Source organism: Mycteria americana, unplaced genomic scaffold, assembly GCF_035582795.1.
Source record: "Mycteria americana isolate JAX WOST 10 ecotype Jacksonville Zoo and Gardens unplaced genomic scaffold, USCA_MyAme_1.0 Scaffold_51, whole genome shotgun sequence".
Lineage (NCBI taxonomy): Eukaryota > Metazoa > Chordata > Aves > Ciconiiformes > Ciconiidae > Mycteria > Mycteria americana.
Window position 1 is genome coordinate 982740 of NW_027445637.1, and position 13711 is coordinate 996450.

The window sequence follows — 13711 nt, forward strand, 5'->3', positions numbered from 1 at the left end:
TAAGTTCCCCTATTATTGCAGAGCCTGACCGCGGCATCTCCACACCCCTCCACCCTCTGGGTAGCGCCTCTTAGAGTCAGCACACCAAGTTCCCCTGGCATTACCAACATCTAAGGTTGCAGGCCTAGGGAACTCCCATGCAATGGATTCCTTGACATGTCAGCCGCGTTCCACCTGGGAAGCTTCTTCAATGCTGTGCCTTAAGTGTGAATAATAGTTCTAATTTTTAAGTCACCTCAGCCATTATCCCACAGGGAGGAAAAAAGACTTTCGTCGTATTGCTGGAGCTGGCCAGCCAATTCATCCACCATTTGTCCCACTCTGTCTTTCTGGGTCATTACTGCCAATGGGTTGGCATACGACGACAGTGCACTCCGTACAAGCTTCCACCACGTGGGTTGTGTGCACTTGACTTCATCTGGATCTTTGGATAACTACTTGTTGTCCAGGTCATCATAAATCACCTCCAGCTCAGCTAATTCCCTCAGGTACTGGATACCTCTCTCCAGGGTGGTCCACTTGCCTGGATGACATACAACAACTTCCTTGAAGGGATACATTTCCTTCATGCTTGACAGGAGTCACCTCCAGAGGCTGAGGACTTGTGCCCCTTTTGCGATCGCTTTGTCAATGCCCCCTTCCCTAGAAAGGGATCCCAGCTGCTTGGCTTCCTTAACCTCTAATTCCAGGCTACTGGCCCCGTTATCCCAGCATCGGAGCAACCAGGTGACAATGTCCTTGCCTGGACAACGGCTGAAATCCTTTCGCATATCTCACAGCTCGCTCAGGGATAGAGACTGGGTGGTTAGTGCCGTGTTTATGAGTTCTTCCTCTCCCTCTGAGGAAGAGGAGGAACCCTCCCGACGAGTCCTTCCTCAGGGGGGAAGCGGGGAATTCTTCCTCTTCCTCCTCCTGTTCTCGTGATGGCCCTGCTTTAGAGTAGTCTGCCTCCTCACTGCCAGGGCAGTATGCTTCTTCCTCCTGCTCCCTCTTCGGAGAAAGTTCTTCACCCCTTACTAAATGAGCTGACTTTTGCTTCCAAGATTTCTTCTTGTGTATGGAGGCAAGTGATACCAGTATGGGTTGGTTCTCTGGTTCAGCTGCAGTGCCTGTCACCGGGGTTTGAGTAGCCGCAGTGCCTGCTGCCGGGCTTGGAGTAGCCGCAGTATTCTTAAATAGTTGTTTAACCCGAAGCAGGACCTGACACACACATTCAGGAGACACAGCAATAGGACCATGCTGGTTTGAACATCACAAGGGTATTCAAAATTCTCAAGAGCTATTGTAATTAGCCTGGAGAGGAAGGGGAATGATGCAGCCCTCAATTCTAAAGAAGCTGCACTGGCCACAGCCCTTGGTGATAAGAAAATTCTGGAGAGAGAAATCAAGGATTTAAAAGATGAAGTTGTACAGCTTGAAGCTTCTTTAAGTGCTGCCAAGGAACAGCTTGCACATGAAACCTTAGGGAAGGTGGATCTTGAAAACCCTTGTCAGAGTCTCACCGAGGACTTGGAATTCCGTAAAAATATGTATGAGGAGGAAATCAATGAAACGAGAAGGAAACGTGATTCTGGGAAGATGGAGGTAGGTGTCTCTCCCACAGGTTGGCTCTCTGAGGAGAAAAAGTAAAAAGTGTAATTATTAATAATTTTCGAGAGATGGCTCCCGAAGTACAGAGGTGATGGCAATGCTGAGTACAAATACAGGACTGATCTCACAACCAACAATTTTATCATAGCATAAGCCAGCGTTACACAGTACAGCAAAGCGATAACCTTAATCCACTTCCCAGAGGTGATAAACAGTATATATGGCAAGTAAGGTTGAAAGGGTTAAATCCCTGACTAAGACCTTACTGTGATACACAGACTTGCATTTTTTTTTAGTTTCACTCGCATCCTTGTTCTCTTTCCCTGCAAAGATAGTTTTGGTTACCTGCTGAGCAGAGTTGGTGGTGGGACATTTCCTGGAACTTCATACCTGATAGGACTAAACAGGCCTTGAGCAAGCTAGGCTTCCTAATTAAATCACTGATAACAGGAACTCAGAAGGTTTGTGCCGAAGATAAGCACCAAAGAACTAGTTTAAATCGACCCCCTAATGACATTCCGAGGCTGAAGGACTGATGAGCTAATTCAATGACTATTTATGGACAAAGGAAGCCCAAAGTTCAACTAGTGGACAACATGAGGAAGACTATGGAAGACCACCGGGAGGGTGAAAACACCCTAACCCTAATTTTACTCTGCATGCTTGGACTACGTAAATGAATTCCAGGAACTCATCACCATAAAACCGCCCTTTTCAGGAAATCTGATGAATATGTATGATTTTCTGTATATGAACTGATGTGTTGTGCTAACCTGGCACAGCACTTGTGGCGGACCGATCCCCAGCGCTGCAAGGAAGAATACCTGCTCAATAGTCATCCCGACTACTGAGTCCTGATTTCGGCTTTTCACGGCAACAAGGTGTTACGTAAATACAACTCTGAGAACAAATACAACAACTCCGAGAGCAAGCACATCAACATTGTGACCAGCGACTACTACATTAATATCACGAATGCTTATGACAAATCTGTTTTAACACGCTCGGGTCAGATCTGTCGTTATCTCAACCCTTCGTGCCCCATGTTGGGCGCCACAAAAGGACTGTTGTGGTTTAACCCCAGTTGTCAACTAAGCACCACACAGTCGCTCGCTCGCTCACCCTCTCCCCCCCACCCCTGGTGGGATGGGGGAGAGAATCGGGGAAAAAAGTAGTAAAACCCATGGGTTGAGATAAAGACAGTTTAATAGGACAACAGAGGAAGAGAAAATACTACTACTAACAATAATGACAATAGAACGTACAAAACAAGCGATGCACCATGCAATTGCTCACCACCCGCTGACTGATGCCCAGCCTGGCCCCGAGCAGCGATCGCTACCCCCCCGGCCAACTCCCCCAGTGTATATACTGAGCATGATGTCATACGGTATGGAATAGCCCTTTGGCCAGCTTGGGTCAGCTGTCCTGGCTGTGCCCCCTCCCAGCTTCTTGTGCACCTGGCAGAGCATGGGAAGCTGGAAAGTCCTTGACTAGTGTAAGCACTACTTAGCAACAACTGAAACATCAGTGTGTTATCAACACTATCTTCATACTCAATCCAAAACACAGCACTAGGCCAGCTACTAGGAAGAAAATTAACTCTATCCCAGCCAAAACCAGGACAGGTATCCATCACACCCCTTCACAGCCCCACCAACATTTGCAGTCTGTGTTTCCTCTACCACCTCACCCGCTCCCTCACCCTAGACAGAGTCCAGGTCCAAAACGGACACCCACCACCTAGGGAGTCTCCCACACAGATGTAGCTGGGACTGAAAGCTGTTGGCTGCCCTCACCTTCCCTCGGCAGCCCCTTCACAGCCCCATCAACACTGGGGCTCTGTACTTGCTCTACCACCTAACCCTCACCCTCACCTACCCCTCAGGCCTCTTTGAGCACCGCTGGCGCGTGTCGGGCATGTCCTGCCAAGGCTGCCCAGGGACACTGCAGGTGCTCATTGTCCTTGCAATGCTTTAGAGCACGTCCTAGCGATGCCTGTTTTTCAGACAGGTTTGGTACTCCGAACCACCTGGGCTCGGGCACATGCCAGAGGATCCTTCTCTTTCTGGTCATGTTCTTGTGCATGTTGTATAAAATAAGGTGGGGAGGTCCCTAAAGAGGGGACCACCCCCCTCACTTAATCTGCTTGTTAAAAGCATTTGCCCAGTTTTTCTGATTTTGCACCCTCCTCCAGCCACCTGCCCCACCGCTTCCTCTGTAAGGGAAAGTTTTCCCACTGTCTTCCTTTCTTGCACTTGATGCCCCCAGTCTCTCTGTGTCCCTTGGATTCAGAGCAGGTGTTTCTTCTTTTCCTCCCTGCAGAGCTCTCCCCATTTCCTCCTGCCTGCCAGCCTGCTGCAAAATGAACCCATCACGCTCCCAGCCAGAAGGAACTGCACCAACGGTGCAGATGCCACCATTATTCCAACGTAGCTGGCTCATGTAGCCTTGCCACCACACTCAGTGCTGCCCAGGGCACCCCATTCCTGCCCTAGGGCTGGCACACCAGCTGCTGCAGTCACAGAGAGCAAAGCAACAATGAATGAGAGCAAAGCCACAATGCAATAGCAGCTGTGAGGAGGCTGGCTGGAGGCTCTGGGCCAGAGCTGACAGTGGCCATTACTGGAGCCACATGTGCCAGGCATGTGGGGCTGGGAACAAGGCAGTCCTACCTCCTGCTCCAGACCCTGCACCAAAGCCTTGTGCATGGGAGCAGCTGCGGAAGAGCAAGCACCATATACAGGGCCTGGCCAAAATGGGCACTTCTTCCATGGGTCACCCATCCACAGCAATGTGCATTGCCACATTGCTCTTTTTATTTTCCTGATGTTTCATGTCTTTGGTCTTAGCCTCCAGAGTTGTATGGTTTTACTGGTTTTACCAAGCGAGCGTGTTAAAGTGCGCCATATAATGATGAGAGGAATGACTCACTCCCATGGACTCCGGACTAAAACAAAGCAAAAAAAGCAAGCCAAATGGCTTGGGAAATCTCATTGCTTTAGGTCATTTTTCTTACCTTGGCATAGCCAATCTCCTTCTGAGACAATGGAAGTGGTTTGCTCTGCAATTCGACTGTCCTTGTCTTGGGATGCATCTCCATCTGTGAGACATTTCTCAGCCCTGCTCTTTGCCAGTAGCTGGCATGTCCTGGCTTGCTCTGGCTGCCAGCTGCCCTTGCGTCTGCTGCTGTGGCCAGCTCATATGGGTGGGGGACAAGCTGACTTACTATGCAAATAGAGGGGATGAGAGGCTGCCCAGCCTGGATGGGTACGGGTTTTCCCTACTGCCCTCAGATGTAAGCCAGTGCCACCCACCACCGCCCAAGGACTTGCCCTGCGTGCTCACCTTGTGTAGAGACAGCTCTGCTCAAAATGCCTCAGGGCTGCCCGCATCTCCTGAAAACCTCCTGTGCGGCTCCCATCAGCCACCAAGTGACCCCTGGTCACAGGGTTTGGCCACACCTGTGCCATTCACAGCTGTCTTCACCTGCCAGCAGGAAGGAAAGAAGGAAGGAGGGAGGGAGGGGAGGAAAGGAGGCTGCATTTGGCAGCTACCTCCGGCAGCTAGAGCCACAGCAGCTGACAGTCACCGTGGGAGAGGCTTGCAATGTCCTCGTCAACTTCCACCACTTCTTTGCCCAGTGGCCTGGCTGTCCTGACAACTTTACCAGATGTGCTCTTTATTCCTGAAATCGTGAGTGCTGGCTTTTCCCTGGGGAGGGCAGATGCTGCTTGTGGGGCATCCAGCACACTTTGTGCTGCAGGTGTCTGAGGGATGAGACCTGACAAAAAGTACATGGTTCAGGAACCCTGCCAGCTCCCTGAGCCACAAGGGTCTGGAGGCAGCCCCTGATGCCTAGCTCACTCTCAAAGAAAACCACAAGCCCTGAGCTGGGGGCCCTGAAGCTCTCCTTTAGTCTGCAGGGCATTTCTGTGGTGCCTCTGAAAACCTTTTGTAATTTCCTGCCTAACGAAGTTGAAGGGGTTTCTGGTGGGTTTAAACTAGGTTGCCAAATTGAGCCAATTAATTAATTGGAAGATGATTTTGGCAGCTGATACAGGCAGAGGATAAACTGCTTGCTTAAAGCAGGGGGTAAAGGCTAGCTGAGGTAATTGTTTGCAGCAGCAAAGAGCCTAGGCTGCCAAAGCTGTACTGCTCAGCTGCAATGTTCCTGAGCTGGAGGTGCAGAGTGCTGGACCTGGGTGTGTGGAAAACAGTGGGTGAGCAAAGAGTGAACAAACACCTTGTAACTTCTTCCTATTTGTAATTTCATTGAGCAGGAGAAGGTCATAATCTTAATGGGTTTGGCACAGGTGATTCAAAGCAGTTGCTGTGAGCACTGGCTAGAAGATGGAAAGTTTCAACTAGAACCTTTTTCCTGTGTCCTCTGCCCCTGCCCATGAAACCTGCTTTTCTCACAACAGTTTGAGAGACTTTCTCCAAAGCCTGAGCACTTTCATCCAGCATTGAGGGGTTTGGTGAGTGTGGTAGGATGGCACTGGGATTACTTCATGCTAAAAACTTCTGCTTTGCCATCTGGGACCAAATCCTTCCCTATCACCCAACTCAGTCCCCACTCCTGGGATTTACAGCATTCACTTCATTCTCCTAGTGATAGCAGTCAAGCAAAGAGGAACTGGGTTAAAGAAGGCATTACCGATGCGTGCAGAAAGGCTTTGCTTCAGCTCCTCCAAATATGCTCTGGGGATTTGGTCTCTGTGCCCAGGCCCTGAGAGCAAGGTCCAGGTTTCCTGCAGCTGCATGAAGGAGGGTGCAAAGTCCCTGTGGAGGTTCTGGCTGGACAGACATCTGCCAGCCACCCCTGCCACTGGGTTGTGTTAGTCCAGGTGCTGAGTGTGCTGTTGGCCTCGGCATGCTCACGGTACCGGCTGTGCCTTGAATTACTGTTTGTAATTCCTGTCTCCAGGGGATTTGGCAAGGCAGCTTGCTTAATGAGACAAAAATAAGCACCCTATCCTTTGGTTTGGGTAAGATCTGGAAATGTGCATCCTAAAGGCTCAGGAACTACCCGGGAAAGACAAATGCTGCACAACTGGATTTCTCTATCTCCAGAGGTGTATGACTCTAGGTGCAGCAGCTGTATTATCTCTGCTGTGTACAAAGGAGACGGCTGCCTTGAATCACAGCATCAGAAGGGTAAAGAGTTTCTCAGTCCTTAGTGGAATCTGAGGTTGCCTGCAGTGGGTTAATAGGGTAAGTACAAAAAAAAAAAAAATTTGGCAATTCAAATGCTAAGACAGTTGTGAAAATGCCAGAAGGTCCTGCCTGCAACTCAGATGATTGCCACATCTGGATGTGCTGATGAAGAACTACCATTTTTATTCTGTGAGGCTGAGTTTAATTCTTGTAATCTATTTTATTTGAAGAGCTCTCTGCATGTATGGACAGCGAGGCCTATGTGGAAAAGCTGACACAAGCTCAAAACAGATAGGTTTGCTGTGTAAGAGGCTATTTAAAAGATAAGTTTTTCTTAGACTGCTGTCCCCAACCTGCTGCGGGTTGTTATTGAAAGCCTCTTGACTCTTTCCCCATTTTTATGAGTCTGCTGAACAGCAGCACCACAAAACCAAAGTCAGTAATCAAACCATGTCAAACATGCTTGCCTGAGTGAGAAATCACATCCTGCAGAAAGGAGAGATGGAGAGTGGTAAGAAATGAGAAGTGATACTCCTTCCCCCAACCTCATACCTCACCCCAGTTTTGTCGCGTTTTAATGGAGCAACTGTAAGGTTTTCTCCAGGATCTTAAGCTGCAATGCACACATGGTGTCACCACATGAATTATTGCAGAGACTGGATTAATGTTCAAGTGTCAGTCTTTGGTTGTTACAAGAGGCACCAAAACAGCAGCACTTTGGACCACCTGCTTTCACTCAGGTATTTGCAAGGTCTCTACCACATCATTGATTTAATGTACCAATTTGCTTAATGTAACCAATGAACTTTCTGACAACTGTGGGGTGGCACAAATGATGTGACATTTTCTGAGTATCGTAAATCGGAAACTTTTTTTCCACTTGCAAAATGCCTCCAAGGAAATGGAAATGCCAGGATTTGTACGAGCCGGCCCTTGAACGCTGGCAAAGGCTGGCCTGGGATACACTAGCAACCAGAATGGTCTTAGAGTCAGTGAGGCTCTCTTACCTCTGGAGACTTGCCTGCAAATCCAAGACCAGTCGGTGATGAGGGATAGCTCCCCACAGCAGCACCGATCTCCGCACAGCGTGGGTTCAGCTGAGGAGCTCTTCATCATAGGATGCTGCATAGACTACACTTTGCACAGGTTCAAGAAACAACTGGGCTGACTTGTAGCAGAGAAAAGCTGCTGGGTGCATTTTAGCGCAAAGACACCACTTGCAGCTCAGACACTCTGCAGCATTGGACATCGTGCTCTCATTCTCTTGTGTAGGAATCTGCTGGTGGAGAAAGGATGGAGCCTAGATATAGCTGTCCTTGTGTTCCCCACCCCACCAGAAAACCCACAGCAACCTCCCAAGGCTGGCTGAGAAGAATGGGGTCCCACCTGCCACTGAACCAGCAGCTGGTGCCTTGCACAGCTCCAGTGTAGCCAATGAAGGATGACCCAAATAGCTGGAAGAGCAATACAAGCCCCCCACCTTTACAGGAGGAGCTGGGAGCCTCAACCTTATTTCGCCTAACTCAGAGAGGAAAACTGGCCATATTACCTCTCTTCAACCTGTTCTCTCTCCTTTCAGGGTGACGTTTGCACGTGGCCTTCATTCTGGGGGTCACTGTCACTGGGGTTTGGGTACCCACAGTGCCTGTCGCAGACTTGGAGTAAGCGCAATGCTTGTCGCCGGGGTCTGAGTAGCCACAGTGCCTGTCACCAGGGTCTGAGTAGCCACAGTGCCTGCTGCCGGGCTTGGAGTAGCCGCAGTATTCTTAAATAGTTGTTTAACCCAAAGCAGGACCTGACACACACATTCAGGAGACACAGCAATAGGACCATGCTGGTTTGAACATCACAAGGGTATTCAAAATTCTCAAGAGCTATTGTAATTAGCCTGGAGAGGAAGGGGAATGATGCAGCCCTCAATTCTAAAGAAGCTGCACTGGCCACAGCCCTTGGTGATAAGAAAATTCTGGAGAGAGAAATCAAGGATTTGAAAGATGAAGTTGTACAGCTTGAAGCTTCTTTAAGTGCTGCCAAGGAACAGCTTGCACATGAAACCTTAGGGAAGGTGGATCTTGAAAACCCTTGTCAGAGTCTCACCGAGGACTTGGAATTCCGTAAAAATATGTACGAGGAGGAAATCAATGAAACGAGAAGGAAACGTGATTCTGGGAAGATGGAGGTAGGTGTCTCTCCCACAGGTTGGCTCTCTGAGGAGAAAAAGTAAAAAGTGTAATTATTAATAATTTTCGAGAGATGGCTCCCGAAGTACAGAGGCGATGGCAATGCTGAGTACAAATACAGGACTGATCTCACAACCAACAATTTTATCATAGCATAAGCCAGCGTTACACAGTACAGCAAAGCGATAACCTTAATCCACCTCCCAGAGGTGATAAACAGTATATACGGCAAGTAAGGTTGAAAGGGCTAAATCCCTGACTAAGACCTTACTGTGATACACAGACTTGCATTTTTTTTTAGTTTCACTCGCATCCTTGTTCTCTTTCCCTGCAAAGACAGTTTTGGTTACCTGCTGAGCAGAGTTGGTGGTGGGACATTTCCTGGAACTTCATACCTGATAGGACTAAACAGGCCTTGAGCAAGCTAGGCTTCCTAATTAAATCACTGATAACAGGAACTCAGAAGGTTTGTGCCGAAGATAAGCACCAAAGAACTAGTTTAAATCGACCCCCTAATGACATTCCGAGGCTGAAGGACTGATGAGCTAATTCAATGACTATTTATGGACAAAGGAAGCCCAAAGTTCAACTAGTGGACAACATGAGGAAGACTATGGAAGACCACCGGGAGGGTGAAAACACCCTAACCCTAATTTTACTCTGCATGCTTGGACTACGTAAATGAATTCCAGGAACTCATCACCATAAAACCGCCCTTTTCAGGAAATCTGATGAATATGTATGATTTTTCTGTATATGAACTGATGTGTTGTGCTAACCTGGCACAGCACTTGTGGCGGACCGATCCCCAGCGCTGCAAGGAAGAATACCTGCTCAATAGTCATCCCGACTACTGAGTCCTGATTTCGGCTTTTCACGGCAACAAGGTGTTACGTAAATACAACTCTGAGAACAAATACAACAACTCCGAGAGCAAGCACATCAACATTGTGACCAGCGACTACTACATTAATATCACGAATGCTTATGACAAATCTGTTTTAACACGCTCGGGTCAGATCTGTCGTTATCTCAACCCTTCGTGCCCCATGTTGGGCGCCACAAAAGGACTGTTGTGGTTTAACCCCAGTTGTCAACTAAGCACCACACAGTCGCTCGCTCGCTCACCCTCTCCCCCCCACCCCTGGTGGGATGGGGGAGAGAATCGGGGAAAAAAGTAGTAAAACCCATGGGTTGAGATAAAGACAGTTTAATAGGACAACAGAGGAAGAGAAAATACTACTACTAACAATAATGACAATAGAACGTACAAAACAAGCGATGCACCATGCAATTGCTCACCACCCGCTGACCGATGCCCAGCCTGGCCCCGAGCAGCGATCGCTACCCCCCCGGCCAACTCCCCCAGTGTATATACTGAGCATGATGTCATACGGTATGGAATAGCCCTTTGGCCAGCTTGGGTCAGCTGTCCTGGCTGTGCCCCCTCCCAGCTTCTTGTGCACCTGGCAGAGCATGGGAAGCTGGAAAGTCCTTGACTAGTGTAAGCACTACTTAGCAACAGCTGAAACATCAGTGTGTTATCAACACTATCCTCATACTCAATCCAAAACACAGCACTAGGCCAGCTACTAGGAAGAAAATTAACTCTATCCCAGCCAAAACCAGGACAGCATCCACCCCTTATTCTATACCATCTACATCATGCCCAGGTTCTCCGCCTTCCAAATACATTCCAATTAATCACCACCACTTGTCCTGTCTTTTGATATATACACACAGATATAATTCCCTTAGTCTATGGGCCATCCCTCTCAAACGTCCGTTGCGTTCCTTTAGTCCATGACTTTGAGCTCCATCTGTCATAACAGTCTTTCAGGGCAGGAGAGATGGTGCGTGGTGTTGGATTGTTGCTTGCTGAAGCCAGGTCTGGTTCCATCACCACTGCCCTTTGCTCGGTTTCATCAAAGTTCATTCTTCATTAATCTGTGTGATTCTTACTGTAATACCGTTGATATGGCATACAGCAACCATAGAAGTGATGACATACAGTATTATATAGTGATTAACATCATACAATTCAGTTCATTGGCTATTTTCACCCAAAACCAAATCCCCTTGAGGTACTACACATCGGACTTCCCCATCCTTCCGCATCGCCCACCAAGCGCACCCAGGTCCTTGAGCAAAAGCAGTCCCACAAATGGGTTTACCTTTGCCTGAGGCAGGAATAATCCAGACAGTCTTCCCCAGCATATTTTTATGTGCACCAAAGGGACTTTATCCCCTTCTACAGTACGTAAAAGTTTTGATTGGGCAGGGCCAGCCTGATTGGCAGATCCCCTAGACTTGACTAACCAGGTGGCTTTTGCTAAAAGTGTATCCCAATGTCTGGATGTCCCAGCACCCATTGCTCTCAGTGCAGTCTTTAACAGTCCATTGCATCGTTCGATTTTCCCCCGGAGGCTAGTGCATGGTAGGGGATGTGGTATACCCACTCACTGCCGTGCTCTTTGGCCCAGGTGTCTATGAGGTTGTTTCGGAAATGAGTCCTGTTGTCTGACTCAATTCTTTCTGGGGTGCCATGTCGCCATCGGACTTGCTTTTCAAGGCCCAGGAGAGCGTTCCAGCCGGTGGCATGGGGCACGGGATATGTTTCCAGCCATCCAGTGGCTGCTTCCACCACTGTAAGCGCATGGCGCTTGCCTTGGCAGGTTTGTGGGAGTGTGATATGATCAATCCGCCAGGCCTGCCCGTATTTATATTTCAGCCATCGTCCTCCATACCTCAGAGGCTTTAACCGCTTGGCTTGCTTGATTGCAGCGCATGTCTCTCATTCATGGATAAGCTGTGCAATAGTGTCCATGGTCAAGTCCAGCCCTCGATCACGAGCCCATCTGTATGTTACATCTCTTCCTTGATGGCCTGAGGTGTCATGGGCCCACTGAGCTATAAATAATTCACCCTTATGTTGCCAGTCCAGATCCACCTGAGCCACTTCAATCTGAGCAGCCTGACGCACCTGCTGGTTGTTTTGATGTTCTTCAGTGGCCCGCCTCTTGGGTACGTGAGCATCTACGTGATGTACTTTTACAACCAGGTTCTCTACCTGGGCAGCAATATCTTGCCACAATGCAGCAGCCCAGATGGGTTTGCCTCTGCGCTGCCAGTTACTCTGCTTCCCTTGCTGCAACCACCCCCATAAGGCATTTGCCACCATCCATGAGTCAGTAGAGAGACAGAGCACTGGCCACTTTTCTCGTTCAGCAATATCTAAAGGCGGCTGGATGCCTTTAACCTCTGCAAACTGACCTGATTCACCTTCTCCTTCAGCAGTTTCTGCGACTTGTCGTATAGGACTCTGTCCTGCATTCAGCTGAGATGATAGAGTTCATTTTCTTTAGAGTGGCTGGTGTGGGGCTATGTTTGGGATTTGTGCTGAAAACAGTGTTGATAATACAGGGACGTTTTAGTTGTTGCTGCACTGGTCGAGGACTTTCCAGCTTCCCATACTCTGCCAGGTGCAGAAGAAGCTGGGAGGGGACACAGCCAGGACAGTTGATCCAAACTGACCAAAGGGCTACTCCATACCATATGACGTCATGCTCAGTCTATAAAGGTGGGGAAGAAGAAGGAAGGGGGGCACACTTGGAGTGATGGCGTTTGTCTTCCCAAGTCACCGTTACGCGTGATGGAGCCCTGCTTTCCTGGAGATGGCTGAACACCTGCCTGCCCACGGGAAGGAGTGAATGAATTCCTTGCTTTGCTTTGCTTGCGTGCACAGCTTTTGCTTTACTTATTGAACTGTCTTTATCTCAACCCACGAGTTTTCTCACTTTCTCACTTTCTGATTCTCTCCCCCATCCCACCGGAGGGGAGTGAGCGAGCGGCTGCGTGGTGCTTAGTTGCTGGCTGGGGCTAAACCACAACAGGCTCCATACAGTAGCCTTCCACCTCCGATGCTTTCCTACAAGATGACGGGATCCATCAGTGAACAGAGTATATTGCTTCTCATTTTCTGGTAGTTTATGATACGATGGGGCCTCTTCAGCATGCGTCACCTCCTCCTCTGGCGATATTCCAAAATCTTTGCCTTCTGGCCAGTCCATGATCACTTCCAAGATTCCTGGCTGACTGGGGTTTCCTATTCGAGCCCATTGTGTGATTAGTGTGACCCGCTTACTCCATGTAGCATGATGTGTAGAGGGGACCCTCCCTTTGAACATCCAGCCCAGCACCGGCAGTCGGGGTGCCAAGGGGAGTTGTGCTTCAGTACCAACCACTTCTGAAGCAGCTCGAACCCCTTCATAGGCCGCCAATATCTCTCTTTCAGTTGGAGTATAGCAGGCCTCGGATCTTCTGTATCCCCGACTCCAAAACCCTAAGGGTCGACCTCGACTCTCCCCTGGTGCTTTCTGCCGGAGGCTCCAGGTAGGGCCATTCTCCCCGGCTGCCGTGTAGGGCACATTTTCGACATCTTGTCCTGCCTGGATTGGCCCAAGGGCTACTGCATGAACTGTTTACTTTGTTTAATTTGTTCAAAGGCTTGTCCTTGCTCAGGGCCCCATTTGAAATCGTTCTTCTTCCGGGTCACTTGGTAGAGAGGGCTTACCATCAGACTGTAATTTGGAATAGGCATTCTCCAAAAACCCACAATGCCTAAGAAAGCTTGTGTTTCCTTTTTGCTACTTGGTGGAGACTTGGCTGTTGTTTTGTTGATCACATCCATTGGGATCTGGCAATGCCCATCGGGCCATTTTATTCCAAAGAACTGGATCTCCCGTGCAGGTCCCTTGGCCTTACTTTGTTTTATGGCAAAA